The sequence below is a fragment of the Triticum aestivum genome, chromosome 7D, assembly GCF_018294505.1.
Source record: "Triticum aestivum cultivar Chinese Spring chromosome 7D, IWGSC CS RefSeq v2.1, whole genome shotgun sequence".
Classification (NCBI taxonomy): Eukaryota; Viridiplantae; Streptophyta; class Magnoliopsida; order Poales; family Poaceae; genus Triticum; species Triticum aestivum.
In genome coordinates this window covers 617805060-617822984 of record NC_057814.1, presented here as the reverse complement: position 1 = coordinate 617822984, position 17925 = coordinate 617805060, and the positions used below count along the sequence as shown (strand labels likewise).

The window sequence follows — 17925 nt, the reverse complement described above, 5'->3', positions numbered from 1 at the left end:
TAGGCAGAAAAAATGCATCTCCAAGGTGAGTGCAAGTGAAGAATGCACTACAATTTTTTTGTTCTCAGAAGTTCATATATTTTACAATTTTCAAGTTAGAGAAATAAAACATCAATAGATGACTTGTAAATATATTTCTCATCAAAATCCCCATCGGGGAATAAGTTGTTAAGTATCCAAAAATGTTTATTGTTTTACTTAACCACAATATTCCTTGGATTGTACCAATACTCTCTCGATGAGATTTGCTTGAAAATTATTTCAACGATATTTGAAGTGTGGGTGTGTTGGTGAGTTTCTGGTGTGGGGGATAAGTGTTTTGTACGTAGCCAACATGTAGAAATTTAGAGAAAAAAACATTGATACACGAGTTATAGTAATTAATGCGCCTGGTAAAAATCCCTGACGCAGAGAGTTCTAAATTTTTTTACTACACCACATTCTTTATTGTGTACAGGCCCATCGAGGGGCATGTGCTACAGGTGCGATTGCACAAGGCCCCCAAAATCATGGGGCCCCAGATCGGGGATACAAAACTAAGTAAATCAGCTCTATGGTGAGAAAACCCAAGAAGCTAGAGCCCGCCGGTTTATTTTTTTAATCTCCAACGCAGCACACGCGCGTAAATTCTTCTCTGTCTCCGCGTAAAAGGAAATAAAACATTTTATCTTCCTCCGTTCACGCTCCATCGGGACGACAAAGATCAAGGGCTCGACCCGGCCTGCCGCACCCCTTGCCAGGCTTCTGCGCCCCATCCCAGCCACTCCCCTGTCTTCTCTGCAACAGCCTCCCCTTCCAGCCAGCGACTCGGTCTCCTCCACTCTGACCCAACTTTTCCCAAATTCCCATCTTGCGGAATCCCCTGGAGTGGTAGCTTTGTCGCCGACTTCTTGTTCCCCAAGCCAGTTAACCTCTCTCATATCGACCCTCTCCCTCCTATCCCTTGTTGCGTAATGTTATTTCTTTCTTGATGTTCTCTTTCTATAATTATGCATTTTTTGTGTTTGTGATTTATGCTGATTACTTGCAACGGAGTGTATATTGTGAGTTTATACTATAGAGGGAATTTGTTTGCGAGGTGTTTGTGAGAATGCTTGAATGGTGAAATTGTTCTTTTTTGTATTCTATAGAAATTGACAGTCGAAACTCGATCTCACATGATGTGTGATCTGCTGACCACGTTTGACAAGTCCAACCCCTAACTAATGCACTATATAACTAACCGCCGTTGGCATTAGTCAAACACTGGAGTAGGGAGCACTATGCGCCCCGCACGCCTGGCAGCCCCCCTCGAATTCAAATAGTTTATTAGTTATCCGAATTTAGGATCTTGTTTTGCATTTCGCACCGGGGCCCTAAATTCCTAGAGACGGCCCTGATTGTGTACATATGTTTTCTCCAGGTAATATTTTCTTGATACACCTTTCGTGGTTATTTGCAGTGTGTCGACTTGCATAATTAATGTTGAGGGTTTGCCTAGAAGAATGATGTCAGTTTACAACGGGAAGAATGATGTTTTTGTACAAAATGAACGCCTAGCCGTATTTTACCGAGGGAATGATAATGTTTCAAATAGATTGGTGCGTTGTTTCATAAATATGTGCTGACCAGGCTGAAAGTTCAAGTTGTGTGTTAGACCTTCATATGTTGTTCACTATATGAATTCAAACTGTCGTTCATGATTATGGCCCTATGATATTAACATATACTGCTCATGGTGGTGCCGACAAAATACTACCACATATACTAGAGATATTTCATCATACGAGACCGATTGCTGGGCAGAGAACTCACATGAATAAATACCTTTTGTGCCCAATTGCTTCCTATCAGGTATTTGAAAAACTATTTTCATGTGTATATACATGACATCTGCAGTGTAAATACGGTTGGAACTTTGCTGCCATATTAAGTTCTAACATTCATGTGTTTTTTTTTAATGGAGGAGGACCCCTGGCCTCTGCATCTGGATGATGCATGCATCCACTTTATTAATTATTCACACAAGACCTTACAAAGTCATACAACAGTAAGACTGAAGCCACCGTCTAGGCAACAAAAGTGTCGCTACTCCTATCCAATTGATGAAGGGATGCTGATAGCCTGGGCCTAGTACCAAACAGACCTCGCAGCCAAACCTAACATCTAAGACATGAGGTCCCAACCAGGACGCCTGTCGGGTATGGGCACCCACGGCATGCTCCTAACCAGGACGCCTGCCGGGTATGAGGCCGCCGCAGCCACCTGCCACCTGCCACCAATCCATCTTCAGAGCTGTACTGCTGCATGAACGTTGCCCGGTCTAGGCGCCGCCGACGCCACCACGACACCAGACAGCGTCGACCTCCTGCGCGAGTCCATCATCGCACATCAGATGCCTAATCTCCAGAGCGCCATGCCATCGAGATCTGACACCATCAATGTGTGTGATGAAGCACCGCTCCTCCTCTTGTCACCTCCAGCCATCACTTGCTCCAAAATGATGCCCCCATGAGGGAAAGCGCTACTAAGAACGCCATCATCGTCCGATCCGGGAGACCCAGATCTAGGGTTTCCCCCGGAGCATCTCGAGCCTGATGACGTCAACTGCAACAGCGATGCCTCGACAAGGAAACGACATCAAAGACGCCGCCATCATCCGCCATGACCGTAGTCGGCGCGATTTTCATCAACAGTTGCGCCACCGGGCGTACGCCATTGGCCTCGCTAGTTCCTTCGACCGTAGCAAACTCCAAAACGATGCCCTGAAGAGGGACTACAGCGCAAGAGCACCGCCATCGCTCAATCCCATGGACATCTAGGGTTTCTCCCGGAGTTGCCCGGGTTGTCAAGGATCCCGCAGATCCGTCCAGCTGCCGACGTGTCGCACTCGCCATCGCGCCGACCGTGACCCGGAGACCAAGCGCACGCCTGAGCCCATATCCAGCCGCACCGCCGCCGATCTGGTCACGCCGCCGCCGCCCTTGGTGACCGTGGCGCCCCAGATCTTGAAGCCGCTTGCCATGGGGAATGGGATAGCCGGAGCACCGCCAGCCCCCGTCGTGACGTCCGGCCGCACGCCACGCTCCGGCCCAGGGGCGCCGGCCCGCGCCTGCTCCTCACGAGCGGGAGGGTACCTAGTCCCTGCAGCCGCCGGCGACGGCAAGGCTTTGCCTGGCCGCGCCCTCGGGCAACAGCGAGGGAGGAGGAGGACGAGAGGGGGAGTCGGGGGCGACGGGATCTGGGGGCCTCCCAGCCGCCGCACGGGGGCGACGCTGGAGGGACGAGAGAGGACGGGAGAGAACATTCATGTGTGGTGAATCTAGATTGAGCGTCTCATTATTTTTGTCAAATTAACATGATAGAGTAAACTACCATAGCTTTCCCATCTTTGGTCACTTCCTCCTAGAGAACTGTAGAGAACACGACCAAGACAAATAAATTTATCTAAAGAACAGCTACTATTGGACATCAGCGAAGCAATGCCTATTGTTGTTTGTCGTTGTTCTACAGGCTACTCATGTTTTAGATAGCTTGACTTATGTGTTAGTTCTAATATTGAACAGCGAATAGGGTAGACGCTCACTTTCAAATTTGATCTAAACTTTTTTGATCCCCACTTACAGAAAACATAAAAAAATATCTACGACAATTCTCAATACATTTCATTAGTTCACTATGAATCATTAAATATTTCTTGGGCTTCCCATGAGTACAATAAAAAAATGCACGAAGGTCAAAGCCAAATAAACTGAAGCAAATTTCAAGCGTGAGAAGTCCATTTTCCGTAGCATCTGCATTAATTTATTCTCACTGAAACTGTATCTTCAGGTTTAATGCCCATGCACATCATTTTATTAAAGTTTTTAATTACTAAAAATCATATTCGCAAAAAAGTTAAAAGACAATTAAAACAAGTTGTACCACTTCATGATAATTGAAAATAGAACTTAACAGAACAATAAGATAAAGATATAGAAAACAAACTTCTTTTACAATGAGAATCATAGTAACCTAATACACCATTGTAATTTCATAATCAATTTAACAGAGGATAAAGATGATGCTCGCGCATCAAACATGCCTAAGATAAAACTATGTTTGTAAATGGCTCATATTTGTGAATGTGATCATGTTTGGTTCCAACTTTCTTTAGGAAAATTAGATAATATGTTCTCATGATACAACTTAAAATTCTACAATGTTGGTAAAAAGCAAGAACAAACAAGCATCTTTTAACACATTCATTCTTTTATTATTTATTCAAACAAACCATATAGATGTAACATAACAATAGGATACCAAAATTTTACTAAATTAAAGTAATATGTCAAACTTGCACAGTGTTAGAAAATTTACATAATCCTACATGAAATCAGTGACAACTATTAAATTTGGGTTGAAAGAACAAAAAATACAATGCACCATGATAAAGATTATGGAAAAATGATATAGATATGATTCGCAAAATGCGGTTGACATATAAAATAGAGTTAGTACTGCATGCATAATTAGAAGGTAAATGATAAATGGATAACATATATATTAGAAATAAATAAAATCCAAGCACGCTTTCGATAAAACCATGTTATCAACAGTATTATATTTGTAAATTTATCAAATTTGGTTCCAATTTTTAATAAAAAAGTTAAGTAATATGTTCTCATTTTTCAACCTTTTAAAACTCTAGCCCGCACATCAAGCGGGCCACTTTGCTAGTTGAGAAAACAACAACCTGCTTCAACGTGACCGAACCTCAGTGTGGCTGCATGTTTGCGTGCATGACAGGCTTCATGTACATGACATGAGGAAAGGATTAACAGCCCGGAGATGTCATGAGAATTACGACAACAATATGATGTAACTGGTTTTACACAAATCCTAAAGAAAACTGGTTTTATACAAAACATGGTACTAGCTCACAAGCTATTTCACTAAATTACAAATGAGTGTTGCGTGGGCCTGCCTTCTGTAACTCAAACTAGCTAGCTAGCGATGCATGGCGCTGAGCAGTGGAGTTAGCACTGATTCGGTGCTGCACGTTGGGATGGTGGTCCGAACTTCCTCCGGCGTGACAACAGCGAGGCAGCAGCGAACAACGAGGCGGTCGTCCTGCGTGGGCCATGTTCCAGTGTACTTCAGATGGTAGTAGAAGTCATCGTTGTCACGGTCAAACGTGTGCCTCGTCGTCTGGGACTCCAAGTTCACCAGCCCCTCGAACTCGAAGCTGAACTCCGCCGTCGTCGGTGTCATCTCGTCCCCCTTGCTTGCGAAGACGAGCCACAGGATACCCGATTGGAGCCATCTTGGGCAGAATTTGAGGTACCATGTGCTCCCCCCAACAGCGAAGTGCGTGGAGTAGATGCACTCCCCGTTCCTCAGCGTCGCGCTGAGCTTGGAGACACTGCACACGGTGAGCGTGTGGGACCCAACCATGGCAACTTTCGGTGGCTCCAAGACGGCGTTGGATTTGCACAAGCTTCCAAAGAGGCACCGCCGCTTTGTTGCCTGCTGCATCTTCTTCAGAGTGCATCTGACGGTGAATTTGTCGTAGTGGGCAGACACGCACGACGACGCCTCCAGCTCCCTCCTCCTCACGCACAGGATAAAGCTACCCTTGTTTTGTTTACCTATCGTGTCCCGGCTGCTCTCCTTGTGGAAGACGGTGTGCTCTCCGGTCTCGTCGAGGATTTCAAGGGTGATGTGGGTGCCGGCATACGATTTGAAGCCATGCAGCATGAAGTTGATGACGACCGAGACGACCAAGGTGTCCGCTAGGCCGTTCTCGTCGAAATCCATCGACTGCACGTGTATGTCCCACAAGAGGTCACGGAAGAGGAGGTTGTCCACAGTCAGCCGGTCAGGTGATCGCAGCAGCTTGGAGTACCCGCGGACCGGCACGGAGAGCGTCACCGGCGCCGATCGGCTCGTGGTAGAACCCATTGACCACGTACCAAGCTATCAGGCAATCAAGTATACCCGCGGACGCGTATATGTAGGACGGCCGGGGTGGGAGTCTTTATCCTGTCCGGAGTGGAGTCTTCCACGATACAAACCCGGCAAGTTGTAGGAAGACGCAACCGGAGTGGGATTCGGATCACGTCCTTTTAGCCACGCTGAGCTGTACTATACTATAGTGTACAGTAGATTTTACCATGCATGCTTTTGTCATGCATGATTGGAGCGACTGGGACTACCCAAATTGTATATTATTCATTCAGGCATTTGGAGGACACGTAAGTTGGTTGGTCATGCAAAGATGATCTTCATATCATCTAACCGTCAAAAACAAAGAGATAATCTTCATCTAGCTGGGTCATCATTAGCAAGGGTGCCAGCTCCGTTTTTAATCATCTCACGGGTCCCTGCATCCTCACCACCACAGCGTACACTTTTCTCCCGCGCAATTGGTACCAAAAAATCACTGAGCAAAGCTGAAAGAACTTCCCCTCAGAGCGGATCCAGTCAGTTGGTCGACCTGGGTGCAAGAAAACTTCTCACCTCAGACAGATCGCACCATAGCTAGACAAGACTGGTGCCGTCGTTTGCGGCTAGAACCCAAACCGGAGGGGGCGCGGAGAAGGAACTACCCGGAGTTGACCGAAGTAGTTCTTAATGGCCTTGACCAAACTTCAAATATCTGCTTTTTATGTGTCCCCCGTGTCGTTTTCTTTCTTTTTGCGCCTAACCCAAACCCTACTGTCACTAGTAGAAAAGGGGGCTTTAGTCCCGGTTGGTAAGGAAGGGTCGTTACTAATGCCTCCCCCCTTAGTCCCGGTTCTTACACGAACCGGGACTAAAGGTCGCGGCCACGTGGAGCTCCACCTTTAGTCCCGGTTGGTAGAAAATTTTATGATTTTTTTGTTTGAATTTTTTTTTGTGATTTTCTTTTGATTTTCAAATTTCTGAATTATTTTAACCTCTAATCTCTAATCACCACCCCTCATCACTGCTCAATTTATCCTCTAATCTCTAATCACCCCTCATCATTCCAAATCATCTAACTTCCCGGACGGTCACCCATCCTCTCACTACTCCAGCCTGAGCATGCTTAACTTCCGGGTTCTATTCTCCCTCGTTTCCAAGTCTGCACATGTTGTTTTCCTGACAATAGTAAGATGTCAATCCTATTAACCCTCAGGAATTTAGCTTGAGCATGAAGTGACACATTTCACTATTTGAGTTTGAAACTATTGTTTTAAAAAACAATAATTATTTAGTAACACTAATATTCCTGGAATAATTAGTTTGACCATTGTTTGACCACAGTTTGACCACAGTTTAACCAGATTTGACCAAAATTCAAAAAAGCTGAAATAATTATTTAGTAACACTAATATTCTAGAATAATTAGTTTGACCATTGTTTGACCACAGTTTGACCAGATTTGACCAAAATTCAAAAAAACTGAAATAATTATTTAATAACAGTAATATTCTAGAATAATTAGTTTGACCATTGTTTGACCATAGTTTGAATTTTTTTGCATTTTTTTGCCTCTCTAGATCTTAAAAGCCCCGTAACTTTTTTTCTGTTAGGTTTTTGAGGATTTTGAAAATGTTTAACGGGGTTCGGATGTAACTTTTCGAGTAGATGATTTTTCATATAAAAACTTTTTCATCCGAGTTCGTATGCAAAAGTTATGCCCATTTTAAGAAATTCCAGAGAGATTTTGCAAATAAAGTCGAAATTCATATTTGTTAATTTTCCCAACAACTAGACCACATATCACATGGGAAACTTATTTTATTTTATTTTTTTGACATTTCCATCATTTTCTTTTGTTTTTTCTAAAACTGAAAAAGGCGGTCCACAGGGGGGGGAGTAGTGTTTGAAAATGGGACCTTTAGTACCGGTTCGTGCCATGAACCGGTACTAATGCCTCAAAGCCCATTAGTCCCGGTTGGTGGCACCAACCGGGACTAAAGGTCTAACTTTTAGTCCCGGTTGGTGCCACCAACCGGGACTAATGGGCATCGCACCCTTTAGTCCCGGTTCGTGGCACCAACCGGGACTAAAGGGCCCAGGTGAACCGGGACTAATGCCTTAGCCGCACGAACCGGGACGAATGCTCACATTAGTCCCGGTTCGTGACTGAACCGGGACTAATGTGAATACTGCCCTGTAACCCAAGCCCTGTTTTCTACTAGTGTGTCCCCATCGCTAGTCACCCTCCCTCTTCCCCCGCTTTGCCGTCACCAGAGAGACTGCCGGCAAAGTCCGTGCACGTCTCACGGAGGGCGGCGGCGGGCTGTTCCCATGGCATTTTGGTGGCATGTGGCACGGTGGCCACAGGGTGCTGGTGGTGCGGGCCATGGTCGGCTCCGGGGGCGTCGGCCTTGCCTGCAACAACGAAGGAGGTCATCATCATGGTGAGCGCGTTTGTCGGTGCGCAAGCCTGGGTGCTCGCGGATCTGACATTCATCTGGATCTGGCGGCCCAGGGTTTGCACTAGTACGAAACCCCCCATATTAGCAGCATTCTTTATGGCTTTCTAGCAGCGTTCGGGGGCGCGCTGCTAGTATGACGGCAATGGTAATATACTACTAACGAAGCCCGCGTCGAACGTTGCTAGTGTGTATTTCTCCAACATCATGCAATATTGCATGCTGCTAGAAGTTTAAATAATATCAGTGTGCCTGCTGTACATGAGCGCTCTACAGTGAGGAAACCTTGTAGCGTTTGTCGTTACATGAATGCAGCTGGTAGATTTTGCCCGAAAAAAAAAATCATTTTTGCGAGTTAATAGCATGGATCCTAATTTACCACATAGTGCCTACATCATAACTGATTTTAGTGCCCTAATTTTGCTGCCATGGTATCATTGTGAGCAAAATGCATCTTTTTGTAGCCCTAGATGGTGTCATGGGAGCTTGTTTGAGCCAAAAGGCCTCATTGTAATGCCATGACACCTTTTTGGGCTACCAAAATCTAATGTAACATTGAATAGCATATAATCATAATATAAAAGGACATGTTAGAGACACTTAAGCACCATGCATAATACAACTTATAACAATGTCCTTGAAGCTCGAATCTCGACACACCTACTCGCCTGCCGAATCCGGTGGCAGTGGTGGGGACTCCTGGTGGCATTAGCCGCAGGATACATGAACCTGGATCATAAACTTCATCTCTTGGAACACCCATTTGAGGAGCAATTCCATTCCGCTCGGAGTCGGGATTCGCGCATGCACTGTATCAGTGAGAGGACTCATCTCCATCAACATCTTCACCAGCACCATCTCATCTCCAAACACTAGTTCATCTCTTGTGTTCAATCTTTGTATCAAACCTCAGATTGGTACCTGGGAAGTGGTAGTAATGTTGATTATATCTTGTGGTTGATGCTAGTTGGTTTACTTGTTGGAAGATTATATGTTCAGATGTTTAAACACTTACTTATCTCCTCTGATCATGACCATGAATATGATTTGTGAGTAGTTCTGTTTATTCTTGAGCACATGTGAGAAATCTTGTTATAAGTAATCACCTGAAGTTAGTTTTCGTTCAATGTTTTGATTATGTGTTATGTTGTTCTTTCTCTAGTGGTGTCATGTGAACGTCAACTACATGACACCTCACCATGTTTGGGACTTGGGGTAGTCATTGTGCGAATAGTTAGTACATGATGGCTTCCGGGAGTGACAGAAGGCTAAACCCCGGTTTATGAGTTTTTCATAAGGGGGTGATTTGGATCCTTATGTTTAATGTTATGGTTAGATTTATCTTAATTCTTCTCTTGCTGTTGCGGATGCTTGCGAGAGGGGATAATTATAAGTAGGTTGTTTGCTCAAGTAAGGACAACACCTTAGCACCGGTCCAACCACATAACAATGTATCAAAGCAATGAACGCGAATCAGTGAAACATGATGTAAGTAACTAGATGAATTCTCGTGTGTCCTCGAGAACGTTTTAAACACTATAAGAAGTACTTTTGACTTGTCCTTAGCAATATTAAGGATTGGGCCATCTTGCTGCACCTTAGTACTTTTTTTACTTGCTATTACCGACTATCTTGCTATCAAACTATCTGTCACAACTACCTTACAACACTCGCGGAGAATATATACCTTGCTGAAAACCGCCTATTAATTTCTTCTGCTCCTCATTGGGTTTGACACTCTTACTTGTTGAAAGGACTACGATTGATCCCTATACTCGTGGGTCATCAAGAAAGCATGGGTCACACCACCCGTACCAGATAGGGGAAATGTCTAAGTCAACACACACGACAACCGCCTTCCAAGCAATCCTCTAACCCCCACACCAATCAGCAGAGATCGAGCACCACGACGCACGATACACACTTGGCGTATAGCCTATTCTGACCCATTGTAGGCTAACATACATGAAGGACAGGACGGCGACAATAAAGGGTAGGACGGGACGAAGCCCACTCTTACACAACACGGGAAACATGCACAGAGGGGAAACAAAAGAGGACCCTAGGGCGCTCGCGGCCCATGCGTCATCAAGCATAGATGTCAGCGGGGAAGTGAGTAATGGACCAGCATGATCAGACAGGGGGTAGCCTCTAGAAAGGGCAGTGGTGTCCGCGAAGGGATCAGACGGCACAAACATCGCGCACTTGTTTTTATTACTGTTTTTGGAATCAAATTCATCATTCATTATTTCAATTGGTGGATGTAGAGGTTAAGTGAGATGTTCTTCAAGAACACTTTGCGCAAAGATGAGGAAGAATATGACGATGATTTTGAAAATGATTGTCATAATCGTTACATAGGAAGATAGGAGAACAAGACTACAATCTTAGTTAGACCGCTTGTATATCATTTGTGATAGGTTAGAAGGCCATGCCAAGCTTGTCAATGATTGCTTTGCACCCAATACAACATATCCATAGAAGTATTCTCGACAGATGCACTGAAGTTCTTAAACACCATTGCAAACCCATCGAGGGTTGTGATCCTTCGTTTAAACTATGGAGGAGTGCATCATGAGAACTTTTTGTGATTCCATTGATGAAGTGGGTCGCGTTTCTTCGAGTGCTTGCTTATTGGTGCTTGGCTAGCTTCATTGATGACTACGTAAGCAATGGGGAAGATACAATACTCGAGGCGGTTCAAAGGCATGAGAGGCTCATGGGCCTGAGTGAATACGAAGATGGCCAGGGATGCTTGGATGAATTTGTTGCATGCAGTGGACGTGGGAGAATTGTCCCCCAGGGTGGAAATGTTAGTACAAAGAGTATTGCGAAGATCCGACCACCATCCTCAAGGTAGTTGCAGCCACGAGACCTGTGGATTTGGCACTCGTACTATGGATTATCTGGCTCTCATAATGACCTTAGTGTCCTTTTCAAGTTCACCAATGTTTGGACGGCTGCTTGTTGCCGGAAGGTGCTCCACCTTGCAGCTATGTTGTCAATGACCATGAGTACATGATGGGGTACTACCTCGCCGATGGCATCTATCGTCCATGGGCACATTTATGTGGAGACAATCATGCATACTCAATGCAACAAGAGATCCCACTTTGTAGCACGTCAAGAGTCGCCAAGAAACATGTTGAGAGAGCTTTCGATGTGCTTCAAAAATGATTTAGGATTGTTCGTTGCCCTACCTATTAATGGAAGCCACAAGTCCTCTAGCAAATCATGACGTGTTGCATCATCTTGCACGACATGATTATCAAGGATGAGAGATGAATGATAGAGAACTTTTGGCACATCTTCAATGCCGATCCTGTCGAGCTGGAACAAAACTGCAAATAGGATCCAGAGATTCCTCGCAACACACCGAATGATTAAGAACGGATAATTCATACCCATCTTTAAGATGATCTGGTCGAGGGCTTGTGGGCACTTCAGAGAACTTGATTCCTGTAATTTTGTCATGCTTTTTATTTGGATGATTACTTTATTTGGACCATTTTGTGTGTTTGAATTTGACTAATTGAATTTGTAAATTTCAAATGCGCAATGTTGTTCAATTGTGTGAACCTGAACTATCAAGTTTTGCCTTAATATGTGTGCAAATCTGTAACGCAAATGATAGAAGAATTGGCAAAAAAACCTTATAGGGGGTCATGTTCTAGGAGTTGTGGTTAGCTCCATGCTTTTTTGAACTCCTCAAATTTGTGGAGGTAAGGTTTGGGGAGATAAATTCTAGGCGTTCACTAGTGAAAACGGGTTTTAGTCCCGGTTGGCGACGGGCTTTAGTCCCGGGTCAACAACCGAGACAATGAAATTGGGACTATAGGCCCACACCCTTTAGTCCCAGTTGGCCACAGCACGGGACTAAAGTCCCTCCACGTGTCCGCGAGCGCGCGCTGGGGGCTGGAGGACCTTTAGTTCCGGTTTGTGACACCAACCGAGACTAAGGTCTTTCCACATGGCCGCGAGCTAGCGCCGGGGGAGGGAGTGCCTTTACTCCCAGTTGGTGACACCAACAGGGACTAAGGATCTTGTGTTGGGGTTTAGGATTTATGGTTTATTTTTCCTTTTCATTTTGTGTTTTCCATCCAATTCTTTTCCATTTCAAACATATTTTACGCTACTACATACTGTACACGTTATGCATATATAATATAGTTTCTCGTACGGCCATGCATATATAATATAATTTCTCGTACGTCCATATATATATATTATTCTGATCACAACCTGAACTTCGTGAGTTACACAACCTGAACTTCCCTTTGTAGGTACCCGACCTTCGGGCTATCTTCGCAACGGTGTCTCCCCGCACGAATTATTCTGGTCAATCGTGTTCTATGTGATGTAAGTGTAATCTGTAAACAATTTTTTTGTAACTATATGCCCGTTTTAAATAGGAATCTCGCTCATTGGGGGGTTTTGCTCTCGAGTCGTGATGAACATGCGTCTGTTGCAATTTTACTGCCTGAGTTGTTCGGGTTGGGGAACGTAGCATGAAATTTAAAAAAAAATCCTAAGATCACGCAAGATCTATCTAGGAGATGCATAGCAACGAGAGGGGGAGAGAGTGTCCACGTACCCTCGTAGAACGAAAGCGGAAGCGTTAGTTTAACGCGGTTGATGTAGTCGAACTGTTGGAAATATGCCCTAGAGGCAATAATAAATAGATTATTATTATATTTCCTTGTTCATGATAATCGTTTATTATCCATGCTAGAATTGTATTGATAGGAAACTCAGATACATGTGTGGATACATAGACAACACCATGTCCCTAGTAAGCCTCTAGTTGACTAGCTCGTTGATCAATAGATGGTTACGGTTTCCTGACCATGGACATTGGATGTCGTTGATAACGGGATCACATCATTAGGAGAATGATGTGATGGACAAGACCCAATCCTAAGCCTAGCACAAGATCGTGTAGTTCGTTTGCTCAGAGCTTTTCTAATGTCAAGTATCACTTCCTTAGACCATGAGATTGTGCAACTCCCGGATACCGTAGGAATGCTTTGGGTGTGCCAAACGTCACAACGTAACTGGGTGGCTATAAAGGTGCACTACGGGTATCTCCGAAAGTGTCTGTTGGGTTGGCACGAATCGAGACTGGGATTTGTCACTCCGTGTAAACGGAGAGGTATCTCTGGGCCCACTCGGTAGGACATCATCATTATGTGCACAATGTTACCAAGGAGTTGATCACGGGATGATGTGAGTTACGGAACGAGTAAAGAGACTTGCCGGTAACGAGATTGAACAAGGTATAGGGATACCGACGATCGAATCTCGGGCAAGTAACATACCGATGGACAAAGGGAATTGCATACGGGATTGATTGAATCCCCGACATCGTGGTTCATCCGATGAGATCATCGTGGAACATGTGGGAGCCAACATGGGTATCCAGATCCCGCTGTTGGTTATTGACCGGAGAACGTCTCGGTCATGTCTGCATGGTTCCCGAACCCGTAGGGTCTACACGCTTAAGGTTCGATGACGCTAGGGTTATAGGGAAAGCATGTACGTGGTTACCGAATGTTGTTCGGAGTCCCGGATGAGATCCCGGACGTCACGAGGAGTTCCGGAATGGTCCGGAGGTAAAGATTTATATATGGAAAGTTGTTGTTCGGGTTCCGGGAAAAGTTTGGGTTTTTTCGGTATTGTACCGGGAAGCTTCCAGAAGATTCCGGAGGATTCCGGAGGGGTCCGGAGGTCCGGAAAATGTTCCACCACGTCCAATACAGTAGCATGGGCTGTAAGGGGGCGCCCTAGCCTTAATGGGCCAGGGGCACCAGCCCCCCCAAGGCCCATGCGCATGGGAGAGGGGAAACCCTAAGGGGGAGGGCCTCCACTTGACTTGGGAGGCACTCCTCCCCCCTTTGGCCGCCCCCCAAGCCCCATCTAGGGCTGGCCGCACCCCTTGAGGGGGGAAACCCTAGATGGGGGCGCAGCCCTCCCCCTCCCCTATATATATTGAGGTTTTGGGGCTGCCATAGACATGAGAACGTCTCCTTTTTGGCGCAGCCCTACCCCTCTTCCTCCTCCTCCTCTCCCGCGGTGCTTGGCGAAGCCCTGCGGGATTGCCACGCTCCTCCACCACCACCATGCCGTCGTGTTGCTGCTGGATGGAGTCTTCCCCAACCTCTCCCTCTCTCCTTGCTGGATCAAGGCGTGGGAGACGTCACCGGGCTGCACGTGTGTTGAACGCGGAGGCACCGTTCTTTCGGTGCTTAGATCGGAATCAACCGCGATCTGAATCGCTACGAGTACGACTCCCTCATCCGCGTTCTTGCAACGCTTCTGCATCGCGATCTACAAGGGTATGTAGATTCACTCCCCTTCCCCTCGTTGCTAGATTACTCCATAGATTGATCTTGGTGATGCGTAGAAAATTTTGAATTTCTGCTACGTTACCCAACAGTGGCATCATGAGCTAGGTCTATGCGTAGTTTCTATGCACGAGTAGAACACAAAGTAGTTGTGGGCGTCGATGTTGTCAATTCTTCTTGCCGCTACTAGTCTTATCTCGTTTCGGCGGCATTGTGGGATGAAGCGGCCCGGACCGACCTTACACGTACTCTTACGTGAGACAGGTTCCACCGACTGACATGCACTAGATGCATAAGGTGGCTAGCGGGTGTCTGTCTCTCCTACTTTAGTCGGAACGGATTCGATGAAGAGGGTCCTTATGAAGGGTAAATAGAAATTGGCAAATCACGTTGTGGTCATACGTAGGTAAGAAACGTTCTTGCTAGAAACCTACAAACCACGTAAAAACTTGCAACAACAATTAGAGGACGTCTAACTTGTTTTTGCAGCAAGTGCTATGTGATGTGATATGGCCAGAAGATGTGATGAATGATATATGTGATGTATGAGATTGATCATATTCTTGTAATAGGAATCACGACTTGCATGTCGATGATTATGACAACCGGCAGGAGCCATAGGAGTTGTCTTTATTATTTTGTATGACCTGCGTGTCATTGAATAACGCCATGTAAATTACTTTACTTTGTTGCTAAACGCGTTAGCCATAGAAGTAGAAGTAATCGTTGGCGTGACGACTTCATGAAGACACAATGATGGAGATCATGGTGTCATGCCGGTGACAAAGATGATCATGGTGCCCCGAAGATGGAGATCAAAGGAGCAAAATGATATTGGCCATATCATGTCACTATTTGATTGCATGTGATGTTTACCATGTTATGCATCTTATTTGCTTAGAACGACGGTAGCAAGTAGGATGATCCCTTATAATAATTTCAAGAAAGTGTTCACCCTAACTGTGCACCGTTGCGAAGGTTCGTCGTTTCGAAGTACCACGTGATGATCGGGTGTGATAGATTCTTACGTTCGAATACAACGGGTGTTGACGAGCCTAGCATGTACAGACATGGCCTCGGAACACACGCAATACACTTAGGTTGACTTGACGAGCCTAGCATGTACAGACATGGCCTCGGAACACGGAGGACCGAAAGGTCGAGCATGAGTCGTATAGAAGATACGATCAACATGGAGATGTTTACCGATCTTGACTAGTCCGTCTCACGTGATGATCGGACACGGCCTAGTTAAACTCGGATCATGTTTCACTTAGATGACTAGAGGGATGTCTATCTGAGTGGGAGTTCATAATCAGATGAACTTCATTATCATGAACATAGTCAAATAGGTATTTGCAAATTATGTCATAGCTTGCGCTTTAGTTCTACTGGTTAAGATATGTTCCTAGAGAAAATTTAGTTGAAAGTTGGTAGTAGCAATTATGCGGACTGGGTCCGTAAACTGAGGATTGTCCTCATTACTGCACAGAAGGCTTATGTCCTTAATGCACCGCTCGGTGTGCTGAACCTCAGCGTCGTCTGTAGATGTTACAAAACATCTGACATACACGTTTTGATAACTACGTGATAGTTCGGTGCGGTTTAGAATTGTGGCACCCAAGACATTTTTGAAACGTCGCAGAACATGTGAGATGTTCCGAAGACTGAAATTGGGATTTCAGACTAGTGCCCACGTCAAGAGGTATGAGACCTCTGACAAGTTTCTTAAGCCTGCAAACTAAGGGAGAAAAGCTCAATCGTTGAGCGTGTGCTCAGATTGTCTGAGTGCCACAATCGCTTGAATCGAGTGGGAGTTAATCTCCCAGATGAGATAGTGATAGTTCTCCATAGTCACTGCCACCAAGCTAGTAGAGCTTCGTGATGAACTATAACATATCAAGGATAGTTATGATGATCCTTGAGCTATTCGCGATGTTTGACACCGCGAGAGTAGAAATCAAGAAGGAGCATCAATTGTTGATGGTTAGTAAAACCACTAGTTTAAGAAGGGCAAGGGTAAAAGGGATACTTCATGAAACAGCAAGTCGTTTGCTGCTCTAGTGAAGAATCCCAAGGTTGAACCCAAACCCGAGACTAAGTGCTTCTGTAATGATAGGAACGGTCACTAAAGCAGTACTACCCTAGATACTTGGTAGATGAGAAGGCAGACAAGGTCGACAGAAGTATATTGGATATACGTTATATGAATGTGTACTTTACTAGTACTCCTAGCAGCACCAGGGTATTAGATACCGGTTCGGTTGCTAAGTGTTAGTAACTCGAAATAAAAGCTGCGGAATAAATGGAGACTAGCTAAAGGTGAGATGACGATATGTGTTGGAAGTGGTTCCAAGGTTGATGTGATCAAGCATCGCATGCTCCCTCTACCATCGAGATTTGGTGTTTGCGTTGAGCATGATTGGATTATGTTTATCGCAATACGGTTATTCATTTAAGGAGAATAATGGTTACTCTGTTTATTTGAATAATACCTTCAATGGTCTTGCACCTAAAATGAATCTCGATCGTAGTGATACACATGTTCGTGCCAAAAGATGTAAAATAGTAATGATAGTTCCAGATACTTGTGGCACTGCAATTTGAGTCATATTGGTATAGAACACATGAAGAAGCTCCATGTAGATGGATCTTTGGACTCAATCGTTTTTGAAAAGATTGAGACATGCGAACCATGTCTATTGGTATATATGCATGAAGAAACTCCATGCAGATGGATCGCTTGGACTCACTTGATTTCGAATCACTTGAGACATGCAAATCATACCACATGGGCGAGATGACTGAAAGTCCTCGTTTTCAGTAAGATGGAACAAGAGAGCAACTTATTGGAAGTAATACATTTTGATGTATGCAGTCCAATGAGTTCTGAGGCATGCAGTGGATATCATTATGTTCTTACTTCACAGATGATTTGAGTAGATGCTGAGAATATTTACTTGATGAAACACAAGTCTGAATTATTGAAAGGTTCAAGTAATTTCAGAGTGAAGTCGAAGATTGTCGTGACAAGAGGATAAAATGTCTATGATATGATCATAGAGATATCTGAGTTACGAGTTTGCACACAATTAAGACATTGTGGAAAGTGTTTCACAATTAATACCGCCTGGAACACCATAGTGTGATGGTGTGTCCGAACATCATAACTGCACCCTATTGGATATGGTGCATACCATGATGTTTCTTATCAA

At 44.8% G+C, this 17925-nt stretch overlaps 1 protein-coding gene across 2 annotated transcripts in view; it reads left to right on the top strand.

The window, feature by feature from the left end:
• The window catches only part of LOC123169366 (uncharacterized), a 6341-nt gene extending 4619 nt beyond the window's left edge, over nucleotides 1-1722 (top strand). For both annotated transcript variants that reach the window (XR_006484776.1, XR_006484774.1), the window contains exon 7: nucleotides 1442-1722. The gene's annotated coding sequence lies outside the window, so the exon portion shown is untranslated. The remainder of the gene's footprint in view (nucleotides 1-1441) is intronic.
• Nucleotides 1723-17925: the final 16203 nt, after the last annotated feature.